The following is a 16944-nucleotide window of genomic DNA, read 5'->3' on the forward strand; positions in this document are numbered from 1 at the left end:
GATATAGTGAAATGTAACTTTAGAATTTCTAGAAGATTGCTTCTAACTTGTTTAGTATTTGAAACTTTCAATCTTCGGATACTTTCTTAATTTTACAGCCCTTGAACCGCTCTATCAGATGCAACATGATCGAGAGCACTCTATTTGATAAATTCATTAACTTTACACTGTCCTGATTTAAGTAGAATGTGATGAAAAATCTATTTATTAATAATTATACAGCACATTAATGTGATAAATTAAATCATAAAATGCTAAAAGTTAAGAAGTTTTTCGAAATTTAATAACGCATGAAATTTTTTGACGCTGGGAAAAACATCGATTCTGGATTACCAAAAAGTTAATAGATTAAAGTTTGTACATCTAGTTTCCTCAGCACCTCTTGTAAATTCCGTCTACGATGACCGAATTCTCGAAATAGCTTCGTTCGACAGTCCTGGCGCGTCTTCAAGCTTTGGCGCTGCAAGTTCGAAATCGCGGTGGGCGCGAACCAAGAGAACCTGCCGCGTCTGATCGAGGTTTCAGAATGCCATGGCCAGTGTTATGGGCCGGTTATTACCCAAGACGTCTCAGGCGTCGCGAGCTGATGCGAGATCGCTCGGAACGTGACGGCTGCGATGTCAAAAATGTCGATCTTGGTTTTACAATAAGATTGATGCTTAACGTGTCAAACGTGTGAAACGAATAAACGTGCGAAATTTCCACTTCTAATATAGAAGATATCTTTGAGTTGCCGCAAATCTTTCCAAGTAATTATCGTAATAATAATAACGAGAGAAAAGGCTTAAAAATATTAAGCTTAACATGAGCTTAACATTAGCGATGTACTATCTTAATATATTGCAAAAAATATATGACATGTTTCTAATCAGAATTAATACCATCACGTTGTTTTTTTAAATAAAATAACAATGAAATTATATTTCTGTGACTTGCTAGAAAGGCCAGTGCGTTAAAATTTGCGTAAAAATTTATATTATTTACGCAAAGAAAATTATAAAGGGAATTAAAATATATACATCTCAACCTATGTGCAAATTTTGATATCAACCCTTTGACTAAAATTGCGGTTTGAGGTAAAATCTTGTTCGCAAGGAAAACGCAATTTCTGTCTCTTTGGAGTCTTTGAGCAAAATGTGTTACCTGTGAATTTGCGATGCGCCTTGCAAATAAAATTACGGAATGTAGGTTGCGTGTGTAGGTCATAATATTAGATTGTGCATAATGTTGAACGGGACAAGCTTCGTATGCTTATATAATATTTTCTATGACAGGCTCAGCGGAAGTGCCGTATGTTCGATATTATTCCGTATTGTCAATAGGGATTACACAGTAATGAATTATCGATGCGAATATCGAAATCGCGGGCGCCGATATAATAATTCCCATATATGTATATAATATAAACGATACGCGCGTGATGAATACCTTCGCTGCTATTCACCGCATTTTAACATTAAACAGCCGCGATCATAATTTGAATGTTAATTATGTTATCGAGGTAAACCGACATTAAGTCCCCCGGTGACATTTAATTATAACTCTTTAATTATTTATTGGATCAATTTGTATCAAATTCAAGTGGGACGGATGATGAACACGCATCTAATTTTGTCTCTTTCCTCGCATCGTTTCACGCATTTTTTAAAATATTCTATAATGAAATTTTCAAAAACTTCTCGATACACAACTCGCAATTATTCCTCGGCTCTCGTAACGCCAGGCAATAAGTTCCTCCCGGGGGCCCGTCTGCGCCGCACCGGACGACGGTTCTTTGGGCACGGTATGCGAAGGGCCCCCGTCTGCATGCAGACCCGAATTTCGTCGTTTTTGCATCGTCGGAGTCTGGCCGAGCGACTTTCTTTGCCGCGTGCCACGGATTTTCGGTAGGAGTCCACACCGACAGCCGAGCGAGGTGGTCGCTCGTGCACACTAAATCCTGATTAGTTTAGCCAAGTGGTTTAGCCGATCTACCGCCACGATCCTGAGGGACCGAAGAACTCGCCTACAACGTTTAGTTTACCGTACAAACGTACACTTACACGCTACATGATTATACGTTATAAGGAAACGCTTGTTTTTTCTTACTAAATTATCTCAATTTGATTATAATGAGTACTATATACGATAAATTAAATTAAACAAAGAGACATATTTTTCGTGCGTGCTGTCTGTTTCAAATTTCACAAATTTGGACAACTTCTATATTTTCAAAATTATTCCTCATATATATTTTATGACACTTCAGAGATATATAATCGAGAAGAATTAAATGTCATCATATAAATTAATTTATTTTGCACAGTTCGGGAGCAGTCTTACACTAAGAAAAAGTCTAATAATAGCTATCAAATGTATTTTGTTTAGCATATTGATGTAAATATTACCAAACATAATAATATTAACAAATCATTTGATAATAATAACTACTAAATATTATTAATATTTATAAAAGTAAAATTATTATGTTTGATTTTGCTTATATTAATCGAACTTTTGCTTGAAATTATTTTATCAAAGCTTCAGTAACTATTACCTAGGCTTGATTATTATTACTAGAGTACTTTTTATCGGTACATTTTTCAAATGTAGCGCTCGTAAATATACATATAAGAGTATCTTATTTATAGCTATGCTATAGCTAAGTTTATAAAAATTGGAAGGGGCAGTGGCAAACATTTTCTTGTTGGTTAATGATTCAGATAAGCAACTTGTCAGCAACTTTTATTATCCGCTTGCCGGCAACGAATTACCGATGCAGCGATGTTATTAATCGTAATTAAGCCTATCTCGGTTATTCAAGCGCTTCCGCGGGGCCAGGGGGAAAGTCGACCGGCAAAAATGAATACGTCTGACGGATTTGTTTATCTTCCGGCGTGTTGTACTATTTATTCGTCTGGATTTCGCATGATAGCGCATGATATATGTTTTGTGGCATTTGTATGCCGTATAATCAACCAGCCGACGCGTGTATTTAAATTGGAAAATTTATTCGTCGCGACAAATCGCGACAAATGATGGTAATGATACTCAACTGCGAATTTAACTTATCTCATTATCAGTAATATCGTCGATCGACTTTATTGTTGCTCGACAAATAGCGATTCGTGCATGCTGCGGGGCGCTCAAATACTCATTTCGCAGAATTTAACGATGTATTCAATCATTTGTGGCGTTATTCAAGCAATTTGTTTTACTTAATAGTAAAATCAAATTGCTAATATTTTTTCCTTCCTTTCTTTTTATTATATATTTAAATAAACTAATTTTTTTAAATTGCTTAAACAATTAAAGATTGCATAGGCCATAGATTATAAAACTCGAAATTAGTTTTTTATCAAGCAATTTTACTTTAAGTTTAAAAAAATATATAAAATATTTTTTTTACATGCAGCGTAAAATTTCTAATCTACGTGAAACTACTGTTTGAGTTTATTTTGCTTCTTGTTATTAAAAATTCCAATTTCGGTTAGAGTTAAATTAATAAAAACTTTATATGAAGTTTAGCGTGCAACACGACTGTTGCTAGATAAAAATTAAAAAATAAGTTCTTACATTGTGAATATGTATGGGTATGTATGACGATTAAATTTTATAGAGAATTAAGATTGCTAATCTTGTTTCTAGCCAGAAATTAAAGTAAAATGCAATAATATTCTAATTTCTTTTATTTTCAAAGAAACTGAAGAAATTAATCTTAAGCGAATTTCTCTAAATGTCAACAGATTTTTTAGATATTTCACTAGCATTACAGATACGCGCTTTGCGCGCGCTATTTGACATTTTTTATTCTTTACTATAATTTACTATTATGACACATCAGCTTTAATACATACAACTCTCAAAATATGCAATGACAGCCGTTCAACAAAGTAAGCGCAGCAAGAGAACCAATCAGCATCGCGACAACAATTTCGAGAGATGCAAGTTATCGACATACCTTTTTTTAACACAACATAAATAATGGGCCAAAGACGAGCAACAAAAATTAATAGATGTTTAATTATTTATTCATTCAAAAAGTAATATATCGCGATACTAGTTTCAGCCTGACTAGGCCTTTTTCAATCATATTGAATCTAAACGCAAATAATAAATTAAGTCATATTATAAAGTATAATACACGCAGTCAATAATTATAAAGTAACGCAGTCGAGAAATCTTGTATGACAGATTAAATTCATACCGGAAATTGGATGGTCTTCACGTTCAACTATGGGATTTCCTTTACAATCAATACGACATTAAAATGTTTGTTAATAATGCAGTGTCCTGCAAAAATGCTATGCGATCGGAATGTGATGATGGAAAGCCATTACAAAATTCCGCATGATGGTATTCGGTCTATACCTTTTTTTTAGTATGGATAGAAATTTAAAAATTATTTGTTTTCCCTCCTCCTTCCTATCTAAAAAAAAACCATGTTAAATCGATACTCGCATCTTTCGAAATTTATTGCTGCTCGAAGTTTATTGTTGCTTCTTTTCCGCGATGCTGATTGGTTCTCTTGCTGCGCTTACTTTGTGAGCAACAGTCATTGCATATTTTGACAGTTGTGCGTATCGAAGGGTTAACAGTTTAATACAATGTAACTGTATGCATTGTAAACGTGTTGTAGTAAGAAGTAAAGAAAAAGCTAAATGGCGCGCGCGAAGCGCGCGTCTGTGGTGTCTGGTTTAATTAAAAAATTAGATTATAATTATGTTTAGCCATTTGAACCATAGTTAAATGCAAAATAAAGTTAGAGCATTGAGCCAAATTGTGTACATCAAATGCGTAAAAAGGACATGAAAAAAGCAGCTGCACGACGATTAAATAGCGACATCGTCGTCCTCGTCATTCTAATCATCATCATCCTTATCCTTGTCATCGTCATAATCATCGTCATTGTCGTCGTCGTCGTCGTTGTCGTCGTCGTCGTCGCCGCCGTCGACCTCCGCGTTGCCTGTAGTCATCGGCGGTGATAATAATTACGATCCGGCAATAACGGCGAGCAGAATAGCCGGTCACGAAACTCGCTGCATCATCCGCCATTCTCGTTGGAAAAAATTAACGACTGGCTCAAAGCACCCGGCCAACCCCCGTTTCATTCGTGCGCCGTGCCGTCGTGCCGTCGTGCCGTCGTCCAATTTGCATTTTCGTCCCGAACAACATTCTCGTTCCGAACGTATTTCCGCGTACGTGACGTCGTATGCATAATGCCCTTATGCGGTGTTTTCATCGCTCATAGAAGGGCTCCTATGGACTCGCGCTTCTCGCCCGTTGTGTTTCACCACGTTGCCGCGCGCGCTCGAGTGGAAGATGCTGCCGGCGCGCCCGCGCGACCGCGGAAGGAGAAGAGGGTGGTTACGTTCGAACGCGCTTCGCCGTATGTGTGTTAAATTATCGAGCACTCCTCTGGGTTTAATTACTTTTGTCTCGCCAGAGCGGTGCGACATCGTCCACCACGGTGGCGTCTTCGCCAAACTGACCGGTCCCCGCGATGGGAACCGGCTAGTGACTGCTAATTCAGGTGAATCGCATCTGTGTGTCTCCCCGAGGAATATGGGCGCGATCGTTTTCTCATGAAAATATTTTTAAAAAGGAATAGGTTATTTATTTAATTTTATTTTCGCAAACTCTCGGTGGAAAAACATGCGCGAAAATCATTCGTGTGCGCGCGTGATCGGGCAAATTATAGAAACATCGGTGTTACGTGATTACGGAATTATTCGCGAATGTTGGCGATATATCCTATATGAGGGACATAAAGTCCAACGCGACAACAAGCGCCAACGTGAAAGCCGCATCAACAGAAGTTACGATTGCTACGAAACGTTAATTTTCGTCGCGGCGGGGACGAGGAGGGGGGGCGGGGGCGAAAATTTACGCGGCCGTTCGCGTAACATGCGCGCGAATATCAAAATGACAAATTGCGTGTATTACGACGGCGGACCGAATATTTTTGCGGACGCGACGGATAAACCAAACGAAAAGACGAGGGCACATAAATTTACGCGGTTTTTCCATCCACGATAAAAATAACTGCGGGGCAGAAGACAGTGACAAAGATATGCACCGGGAGCCCGCCGTAAACCGGCGTGGCCGCTATACGGTGGATCGTGATTAAATTAATTCGGCCGCTTTAAATCTTCGAACGTAATAAACCGAGTTATGGCCCGTTTCGAAGCGCGATGATACGAAGTGACCGACCGGAGCGGCGGGACGTCGCGACGCGAACGAGACGAGACGAGACATCACTTTCCCTTTCCGCGTGATTCATCAGCAAAGATTGTAAAATCGTGATCGAGGCGTTCGGTAAGAGAGCGACTTTCCAAATTAAATTACAGAGCGGCAGCCGAGGAACAAAAGAGTCGTTCCGCGAGAAGCGGAAGAATCACTTGTCTTTTCGGCGGCGCGCTCCCTCGCTCGCTCGCCGCGCAAGCACGTGCTCGGCAAAGTTTGAACACTCATCCTTTATTCGTGATAAGGCGCGTCGGTTGCGTCGGCGTCGGCCGGGGCCGTCTCTCGCACTCAGCCTCGTTCACGAGATGCTCCGAGCCGCCCTCAAGCCACCGCGATGCCGCCTCACAAAGTAAACTCTCGTTATATTATCAGGCACGAAGCTGGAACGAAGAACTTCGTACTTTGCCGAGGCGCGCGCCTAGTACGTCTCCTCGATTACACGGTTCTCTCGGCAAGAAATATCGGCGCTGCGTTTGAGGGGAGAGAATAATGAAAAATACGATGCGCGAGTTATCGCGGGTCAATCGACGACTAACTTTCGGTAACTGCCTAAGTTCCTCGTGCTCGTTCCGTAAATTACACGTGCGAGAGAATATTTCGCGCCCGATCTCGTTAGAGACGTTCGCGTTGGAGTTCGTCAATTCGCATTTTAATTTCACGATGCCCTCACTCTGAATTACTTTGACTTAATTTCAATAATCTAACATAATTTCAATTTATCATAAATTAATTTCAAAATTAATTTTACTTCAATATAAAGAATATCAAAAATGTTTTAGCATTTGTCAAATAAAGAGCGCTATATACGATAAAATGAAATTGCAAATTTGTTTTAAGGCACATTATATGTTATTCTTTAATTACAGAAATTAAATGTAAGATGAGACATTGACAAATAATTATACATAATGGCCAGATTATGTGTGCTTGTGTCTAGGTAAATCAGAAACAAAAAAAACTGTAATCTTGTATTCTTGGACTTTGCAAAACCGATTAAAGAATTTAATACTCTCTTTATTAGTATCTCATTTTTATAACAGTATCATAAAAATGAATTTAAAAGCAAGAAATATAAATTTAATTCATCGTCTCATCAACATTAACATATAAATATTTAAACTTATAAATAATATTGTAAATTATACTAATTTAGTTTTCATTAAAATATTTACATTATATTCATTCTAATTAAATAATAATAATAATAATAATAATAAATTTATTCTGATAAAATTGCTAAATTTTGTATAATAATAACTGCCATCAAATTTTTGTCAATCAAGATTATTAATTGCTCGTTGCTAATTTGTTGATGAAATATTTAATAGAATGTCTTATACCATTCTACGCCGGGACGTGATAGTTTCAATTTTGACAACATACAACAATATTACGTTGATGTTACTCTAAGCGTGAATTTCGCAAAGATGCGCGCGGTGAATTAACATTAAGACCTAATTTAATTAAACTGTGCCGCAAACTCGGCGTGAGAGTAGCTATTTGCTAAATAAGAGAAGAGCTTCGTCCTCGATAGCGGTTCGTGATCCCGTTACGTTCTCTCATAGTTCTCTCAGGAGCGAAATTTCTGTAAGGAATCGATACGACTGCATATGAATGCGCAAGCAGCAACCTAATTTACTTCGTATATTCAGTCGTAGCGTATTGGTGAATAAATATAGATCGTGATATCATGGTGGAAAAAAATGATCAATATCATAATTTCCACGTGCACTTTCTACCTCGCTACTCCCACTACTCTTTCTGTACTCGCCTTTCGTGTAACTTGAATTTACTTTCGCAATTTTTGAATTAACACAGAAATAATACAATTGCAATAAAAAATTAATTTTTATTTTTCTATACGATAGAAGCGACAGAGGAGATTCGACTCTAATCTTGAATTCCCAAACGGTTTTAGACCGGTATTCATAGTTCGATCTTATTCAAGTATGATTTTGTCTTAAATCTCGATAACGCTGTATGATCATTTCATTCATCGGAGTCTTAAAACAGTCCATGATCAAATTTAAGATCTTATAATATAAGATCGGACTATCGGAATTATGAATACCGCGCTTAGAATGGCAAATCCAGCGAGTAATTAAATTTCCTTTCCCGAACCTGAAAAATTCGGATTTAATTCGACTCTTGTATGTGACTGCTAACACATTCTTTAGCATTTCACGTTATCCCTAGTTATTACCGATATTATGGGATGCGTTGTTTTTTTTATGACGATCGTTTCATTAAATAATAATCCCTTTATTCACGAAGCAACAACGAATCTCCTTCGGAAGGATTCAAGGATGGAAGCGGGCGACAAAAAGAAGGAGGCACATCGGCAGAGCTGATTCATCGCTTTTACGCGGAGGCGAACGAAGGGGTAGATAACTCGTTTGTCCTTGGGTTCCGTATCCGAGGGATACGTTGGGGGTGGTTTGGGCTTCTTATCGGACAATTCGAATGAACTTTCTCTTCGGATCAGAGAGAGGGGCGGAAGTTTGTTTCGCTATTTGCCGCCGCAGCGGCGGCGGCGTCTCGGCGGGAGGACGGAACGGCTCTGTGGGAGGAAATTATTTGGAGGAAGTTCCTTGATATCGGAATTTGTGGGGCCGAAGGAATGCCGCGAGACTTTCTCTTGGCTTTTTACGCCAAGGAGCGCCTGCCGTCGTCGTTTCTTCGTTGTCGTCGGCGGTGGCGGCGGTGGCGGCGGCGGCGGCAGACGATGGTGCGGTAAAGGGGTTTTCGTTAGGAAACTTCGGTCCTCCCACGAATCTTTGTAACGTAGTTTGGCTCCCGGCAAAATGGTCAGATAACGAGTGGACTCTTTCGGAAATCTGGCGCGACAGCGATTCCCGCGCGCAGTAATCATCGATTTCTTCGTTCTCTCTCTCTCTCTCTCTCTCTCGCGCGCGCGCGCGTGTGATTTTATCTGCACCGATAAAGATGCTCCGCCGGGATAGCGCAAATAAATTCAACGCGTCCTAGTACGCGCTCTTAATTATTGGAAATTGTTAAAATAAAAATATAGTATAAAAGATTAACGTAGATGAAATAGTCCATTGAGAAGAATATGATTCTTTTATAAATGCGAGAAAGAAACCATAACTCTATTTGAATTAATCTATTTTTTTCTATTAAAGCAAAAAAAATAGTTGCTATCTTTTCTGTTACAAAGAAATTTATATTTAAATCGAGTATTTTAAGATTAAAAAATCTGATTTCTTTATATAATACAGTTTCATCATGTTGATTTTTCACAGCTTTGTTCGTCGAAAAAATATGACGAAATAAATAATAATTTTAGCTGTCCAACATACGAACGGCCAAAGCAGGAAACGTGGTTAAGTACCCGCTGTTAATTTCATATTTCTGAGATGCATTAACGTTTGATGAAAGATTCAGTCGTTTTAATGAGATGCGAGCGCGCGCAAAATTCGTGCGCTGGTTGATGAATATTTGATAGACTATTTCAGAGACTCTCTCTTTCTCTCTCTTCTCTCCTGTCTTTTCCTTCTTTCCTCTCTCTGCCTCCCTCTCTCTCTTTTTCTCTCTTTATGTCTATTTCAACGTGCAACACGAGCGTTGGAACGTATGTACTTTTCGATCCGAGACTTCTAAATGTTGATATAAATTATGAATCAATATTTTGACATTGTAACTTCATTACTACTCATTATTCTGATAGTCTTTACAAATATATAAATTTGTAAGAAAAATGTCGGCACCTTTTAATATCTATTTTTAAACGGATGTTATTTTAAACATGAATATTTTTTTTTATTTATAATATCCGAGGTTTTAATCAAAACAATGAAAAATAAAAATGTTTAAAATGTAAACATGGATATGAAATACATTTCAAGACATTTATTCTTAACTTTACATGAGATTCTTTAAAAAATTAAAAAATAATTTTCTTTTTAAAAAAGAAACTAAAGAGACGGCAATATTTTAATATTAATTATTTTAATAATTATATCATGAAATAAAATTTACTTGCATTCTAAGACTGTAGTCTTCTATTTTTAAATGCTTGCATTAATACAATATAATATCTTTGAAATAATTATTAATATTTTGGTTCTTAATTAAAAAATAATTAATTAAACTAATTAAAAATTTTCCTTATAATTATTTGAAAAACAGTTTAAATAGGAAAGTATAAAATGAGAGTAAGAAATTAACTGATATATTATTTAAAATTTTTTAATTAAAATTATAAAACCGGAATCTTTAAACATTCTATACGCATTTATAAAAATAAGTCAATAGCGTCTTGTAATTTATTTATAAAAGATTATGATCGTGTAATACGTAACCGCGAATGAAACTAATTTGTGCGGTTACCCCCGCTTTTGTTGGATCAAGTTTTACAAATCGAGGATATAAATCGCATCGCTCGTATCCTCGTAGAGTACGTTGATATAAAGCAAGCATTTTCCGCAGACAACACGCGAGCTTTCTGCAACTGTGTTACTCGACTTCATCGACTTGCAATATTGTCAGTCGTATTTCTCCTCCTTTTTTTTATCTCGCCCTCCTTCTGTCATTCTCACGCCAGCGGTATACAATGCGAAATCGCTTTATCGGCTTATACTAATAGATTTATAGCTTCTCGTGGGAATTCTGCGAGAGAAAAGACAGATAGACAAACAGAGGAAGAGAAAGGAGAGAAAGATAAAAATTCTCAACATTCTTCTAATGTTACGAAATTAAAAATATTTTTGTCGCATAATTGCATGCGAACTACACTAATTTTGTTAATTACACTTAATTACATGTTGCTTTGTTTTTAAAAGCCACATGAACTTCCGACAAACACGTTGGTTACTATAACTGTATAAAAGGACATTCTTTTTGAGATAAAATCTCTTCTATAAAATGAATGACGCATTTGTATGCTAACCAACGCCGGTGGGTAAATTTAGCGAGGCGAATCCTTCTTCTCCGCGAAATTAAACGCGTTTCCGGTTTTCTCCTTCGAGACTTCGAAACGATTATTTCTCAGAGCGATTCTTCGTCGGTATGCGTCACGAACGGAATAGAATCGCGGCGCCGATTTCACGGTTTTTCCCTCCGCGTGCCCTCGCGTCCCTTATGCCTTCCCGCGTATATCGCCGATGAAATCCACAGTCTTTCCGCAAACGCGCGTTTATCTATTCGCGACGCGTTCGACCTTCGATCCTCTAAAACGCGATCCATACGGCACGAAGAAGCAACGATTGGCTTCCTCCTTCCGATCGACTCCATCCCGCGATAGGATTGACTGCAGTCGGTGGATTTTCCGCGCGACGCGATATCGACGTTTCGGGAGGGGGGAGGGGGGATTTCGCACGAATCCGACAATGGGAACCGCGACCGTGCGGGAGGATACGACTTTCCTACGACTCGGCGAAATAAATTGAAATCCCGTGGGCGGCTGCGGCGGCGGCTGCGATCCCGTAATTTGCGGCGCGAAAGAAACTCCTCCGTAGAGGCGACGTTTTAACGTCATTCGCGCACGCGGCGTTGTTCCTTTCGTGCAAAACTATGAAAAATCCCCGCGATGTCTACTGCCGACGATAAGGTTAATAAATTACCATACATCCATCTTTAGCTCTTCTATCCGAGTTTGCAACCGCGTCGCGAGCGTCGTCCATTACGACGCGCCGAGTGAAATATTACGACGTAATTCGGTCGAGTGTCACTGGAGCAGGTACACCAGTATAAATGACTGCTGAATCTGTGCTTATTTCTCTGCAGATGTGTGGTTTAAAGTAACATTTTTCTAAAAGAAAAGTCTTTTATTAAATATATATTATTATTCCTTTTTACAGTAATTCCTTTTTAACATTTTTCTGTCATTATTAATTTTAAATTATATGTATATATATATATATTTAAATCGTACATTTTTGTGATATTGACAAAACTTAAAAATTTTAAAACTTGTTATTATTTAATAATTATTTAATAAATACATTATAAAATAAATCTCTTATTTGTGGCAAAAGAATTTACCTTTTTAATAACATTCTCAAGTTTCGTTTTAATGATCTTATCTTTAATTTATCATTCAAATTATGTTACTGGAAAAGAAAGTTTTGTAAACAAATTCACATATAAATTAATCGTCTTTATTAGGTATGTCATCGGTATGTTGCATTGTATTTTCTCTGCTTTACGCTGAAGTTTTACAGTCTTCAGCGGAGTTTCCGTTGGAGGACTCGACCGTGACAAATCGGGAGGCACAATCGAACAGGCGACTGGCGACGCGTCGCATCGCGACGCTCCCGAAAGTGGAAGTTCGCAAATTCAATTTCCCGATTCCACGCGGCGACGCATATTCCGCCGTCTTCGCCGGGGTACGCGAAGCGTGTAAAACCGGCAGGCTCCTAAGGAGTTCTCGCCCAAGCGACCGCCTTTCAGCGGAGTTTCCTCCTGCCGTGAAAAAGGTACGACAGAAAGTTTAACATGCGCGTCAAATGTTTCACGCTTGCCATGCCATGCATTCGAGTCTTCTTCGTGGATCCCGCGAGTGCTCACGAAGCGTGATTAGGATAAGCCGATGATGACGATGAATCCGCGAGGAAAGTAACTGCGAAGGCAACTTAGAGAAGATTGAGAAGTGACAGAATGCTTAAACGCTTCGCTAATTTGTCGGAGAGTACTCGGGTTTATCATATTTTAGCAAAGAAAGTAAAGAAAATAAGTATAATAAGCAAGATAGGAAAAAGCAATCATATATATTACAAAAACCTGTTTATTTTATTTAACAGAAAAAAATTTAATAATATAAGATTGATTACACTGGTCAACATGACATATGCGAATTGTCATGTTGACTTTCTTTCTCAAGTCATTTCCTGTAGATTATTGCTGAATATGAATTTGACCGTAAAAATACTCTCCCACTAGCTGTGTGAAGTTGGTCCTCCCTCCCCAAACTGAAAATCCTAACGATCATTACTATACTTGATTGATGGTCGTTTAACACAAATTAAATTGAAAGAAAGCCAAGCAGGATCTTGATGCTCCTAATATTTTTATGTGAATTTACATACATATTCTAGTTTCAGCGAACTGCGTGCCGTTATTTATTCAACACAGCTCATTGCTTGAAACAGTACCGTATTATCACGATTATTAAATTGATATGAATCATTGATTGTTGTGATAAATATTATCACACGCCTCGGTGGTCGAGCTGATTAAGACGCCCGCCCCGGAAAGTCGGGAAGTCACAGGTTCAAATCCTGGCTGAGGTAAGGTTTTTCGCAACAAATAATTCTTAGCATTTATTTCCCGTTGCGAGGAAGGGGGGATTTTATTAGATGCCGGGAGGCAGTATTTATTAAATTGATTATCAATTTAATAATCATGATAATATACGGCTCTGTTTTCGAGCAATAAGCTGTGTTGAATCCAAAAGTAACGGTACGCAGTTCGCTGAAACTAGAATATGTATGTAAATTCACATAGAAATATTAGGAGTACCAAGATCCTGCTATTCTCTCAATTTAATTTTATTGCTGCTTCTATGTATCACGTTATTATAATATTGAGTTGAGGCCCAAAACGGACGACTTTTTGAACCACTATTTATATTAATAGTACTATTTTATCAGAATATTGTAATATTTATATGCTTGATAAATTTTTATGTCGCTTTTTTTAAAAAAGTAGTGACATGTATTAAAAAAGTTGATTTTTTAAAACTTTTATGTCTTACATGTTTAATTGAGGAAAAGGTTAAATTTCAGTTATAATTTAAAAAGTCAGCTTTTAAGCATATATAATTTTATACTTGAAATGAATTTTAAATATAAATATGCTTCATTACTGTCTCTCAACTCTGTCCATTCGATAAGTATTGTGTAACAGGAGCCTTCGATTTCCTCGCTCGCAACTTTAATCAAAAACCGTCCGTCACCATGGCGAATGTTTTCTTCAATACCATAGGAATTCTAGTTTTAACATCGGATTCGACATTGCAGCGCCAAAGCAAATAGAACAGCATGACTTTTGATTCCATTAGAGCCTTATTACCTATGCAGATTCTGGGTCCGATACCAAATGGAATATAGATCGGAGAATGGAATATAGTTGTCTACATTGCCGTTAAGAAATCTGTCCGGATCGAACTTATCTGGATGTAGATAGTACTTTGGATCGCGATGCAAAGAATAACTTGGGAACCATACATTGTCTCCGGGCTTTATCGTGATCGGTTCGCCATCCGGAGTCGCTGGTGGTAATTTGGTCTCTTTGACGCATATTCTGCCCAGAAAAGATGCTACTGGATACAGTCTAAGAGACTCGTTTACCACGGCGTCCAAATATTTCATGCGATTGATGGCTTCGTAGGTAGGTTTGCTGTTAGTCTATCTGACAACATCGTCGATTTCGTCTCTCAATTTATTCTGAATGTCGGGATCGACACCGACGTGGTGCATCATGAACACATAGCTGTTGAAACAGAGCTGTTGAACAGAGCTGTTGAAACAGCGACGAAGAAAACGAACGCCTGGGCGGTCATCTCGTCAATGTTGAACTCAAGTCCGCTACCTTTGTTCCTGGTTTCCATCATCAACTGAATCATGTCCGGACGAACAATTTCCTGCTTATCCCTAATTTTCACCATGCCAGAAACGACTTTGAAAAAAATTTCTACTTTTGGATTAAACAATCTCAGTTTGAAAAGTTTACAAAATAGCGAAAAACTTCTGTTCATTAAGACCTTGAGGGATACGATGCTATCAAAAATGAGTGCCTTCCTGCTAAGCACGAAAAATTCGTTATTTGGATACTTAAAAAAATCCATGTCGATACCGAATGCGCACATGGCCACCGTGTCGTATCTGTAAAGCAGATCTTTTATGTCATATTTCTTGCCGATTTCTCCGGATTGTGTTGCTACAAAATTGGCGAAGTTCTCGAGTGACACATAAGCCCCAACATCATCTTCATCTTGCTGGATGTGAAACTGAGACTAAGAAGTTTCCGCATTTCGCGCCAGTGATCTTTTTTCAGGTCAAATAGATTTTGACTGGCTATCGGATTGAGAATTTTGTTGGCGAAACCACGGTGATCGCAGAAGTTGTCAAACTTTTGATAGCAATCGTGGAAATCAGGTCTGGATCACGAATAACGTAGATCGGCGTTCGAAATTCGTAGAAGCCGAAGTATTTTGCGTTCGGGAAGAGGTACATTCTTTGCAGGAGATCCGTAAAGCATACGCGTCGAAAAATGAAAGATGCCATGTTAACGAACAATGGAATTGGTCGCACATGGGGGATCTTCAATCGCTCGAAGTAAGATAATTTGCTTAGAATAAAATAATATAAGCAAATACTCGCTGACAGAATAACCAGGAGCAAAGTAGACGGCTCCATCGCGATAGGAATCTTCGAATTAGTTATTCAAGAAGACAACGTTTCTGATTAGAGAATGTCGTTGGTAGATAAGCGCCTTTGTACATTGCGCAAATGTACAAAGGCGCTTACAAGGCGTATTACATAAAAATGTATGTTTAATCGAACATTGAAAGAATAATGACTGATTCGGTACATTATAACTTTGGTAACTATGTTATATTGATTGCTATTAAGACAAGTCGATGTTGGATATTTTTCAATACTTCCCATTAGCGATCAATTATTCAATCATTACAAGTTAAATCGCGAAGCGCACATCTGTGATGTCTAGAATTGAAAAAAATTCATGTTTATAATATTTTCATTTCTTGTATTACATATATACGAAGCGATATGCGAAAACGTTTGTGTTATTGTTATATGAAGTAGAGAAGACACAAATTCACAATATAAGAATAGAAAAATGTTTTCAAAAGAAATTATCTGTATATGTAACATACTTTATGTTTCATATATTATGTATATAAGATGTTGATAATACATATTTCTTCTAATATTTTATATTATATAAACCAAAAACTAGAGGAAATAAAATCCCAATCCGCATCTATCATATCGACCAATGTAATGAGATTAATAATAAGAGATCAAAATTTATTTTATTATAAAAATGTACATATAGTGAAAAATATTTTATATCTTTCATGAAATACCTCAATAATTTTTCTGCGCATCAAGATATGCATATTTAATATGTATTATTAAAATAAAATCTCATGTTATCTTATAGGTAGTGTATATAATTAAATTAAAAATGTGCATAATATCTATTTCCCATTAGCAACGGAGAGATTAAACTCGTCGAAATTATATCGATTCCGATCGTTATCCGTGTGAACCGATACACGGCATTATTTCGAGCGATCGCGTCGCATCAGAGCGAACCTCTGCGTGAGAGAGTCGCGAGAGAGCCGCGGCGCGCACTCGCTCGGGCTCCTTTTGTTTTTCTACTCGGTCGACTCGCGCGCGATGCATTTGGTAGTCGATTCGACCATATAAAGCGACAAATGTCCTTTTACGGCTGCCATTGCCATCCAGGGACCGCGTGCCGGGAGTGTCCGAGTCCGGTATCTTATGCCAGAACTTTCCTAGTAGCGGACGAAGACGTTCCTCCTCCGGCACGGGCGTTTGATTGAAATCCTTAATGATCCCTCGCTTGGTCATGACGAAACCCAATGATCTTTTTCACGTGCTCCTTTTGTCCTCTCTCGTTTTCGACAGATTCCGTATATGCATCTCAGAAACGGCGCTTGCTACTAAAGTCGCAAGTAACTTTTAACTTGAATCTTTAACGTCATAT

At 37.9% G+C, this 16944-nt stretch overlaps 1 pseudogene; it reads right to left on the bottom strand.

Annotated features, from left to right (window-relative positions):
* Positions 1-14056: 14056 nt before the first annotated feature.
* On the bottom strand, positions 14057-15602 carry LOC105459656 (annotated as a pseudogene).
* Between the last annotated feature and the right edge of the window lie 1342 nt (positions 15603-16944).

Source organism: Wasmannia auropunctata, unplaced genomic scaffold (genome assembly GCF_000956235.1).
Source record: "Wasmannia auropunctata unplaced genomic scaffold, wasmannia.A_1.0 LD334172.1, whole genome shotgun sequence".
Lineage (NCBI taxonomy): Eukaryota > Metazoa > Arthropoda > Insecta > Hymenoptera > Formicidae > Wasmannia > Wasmannia auropunctata.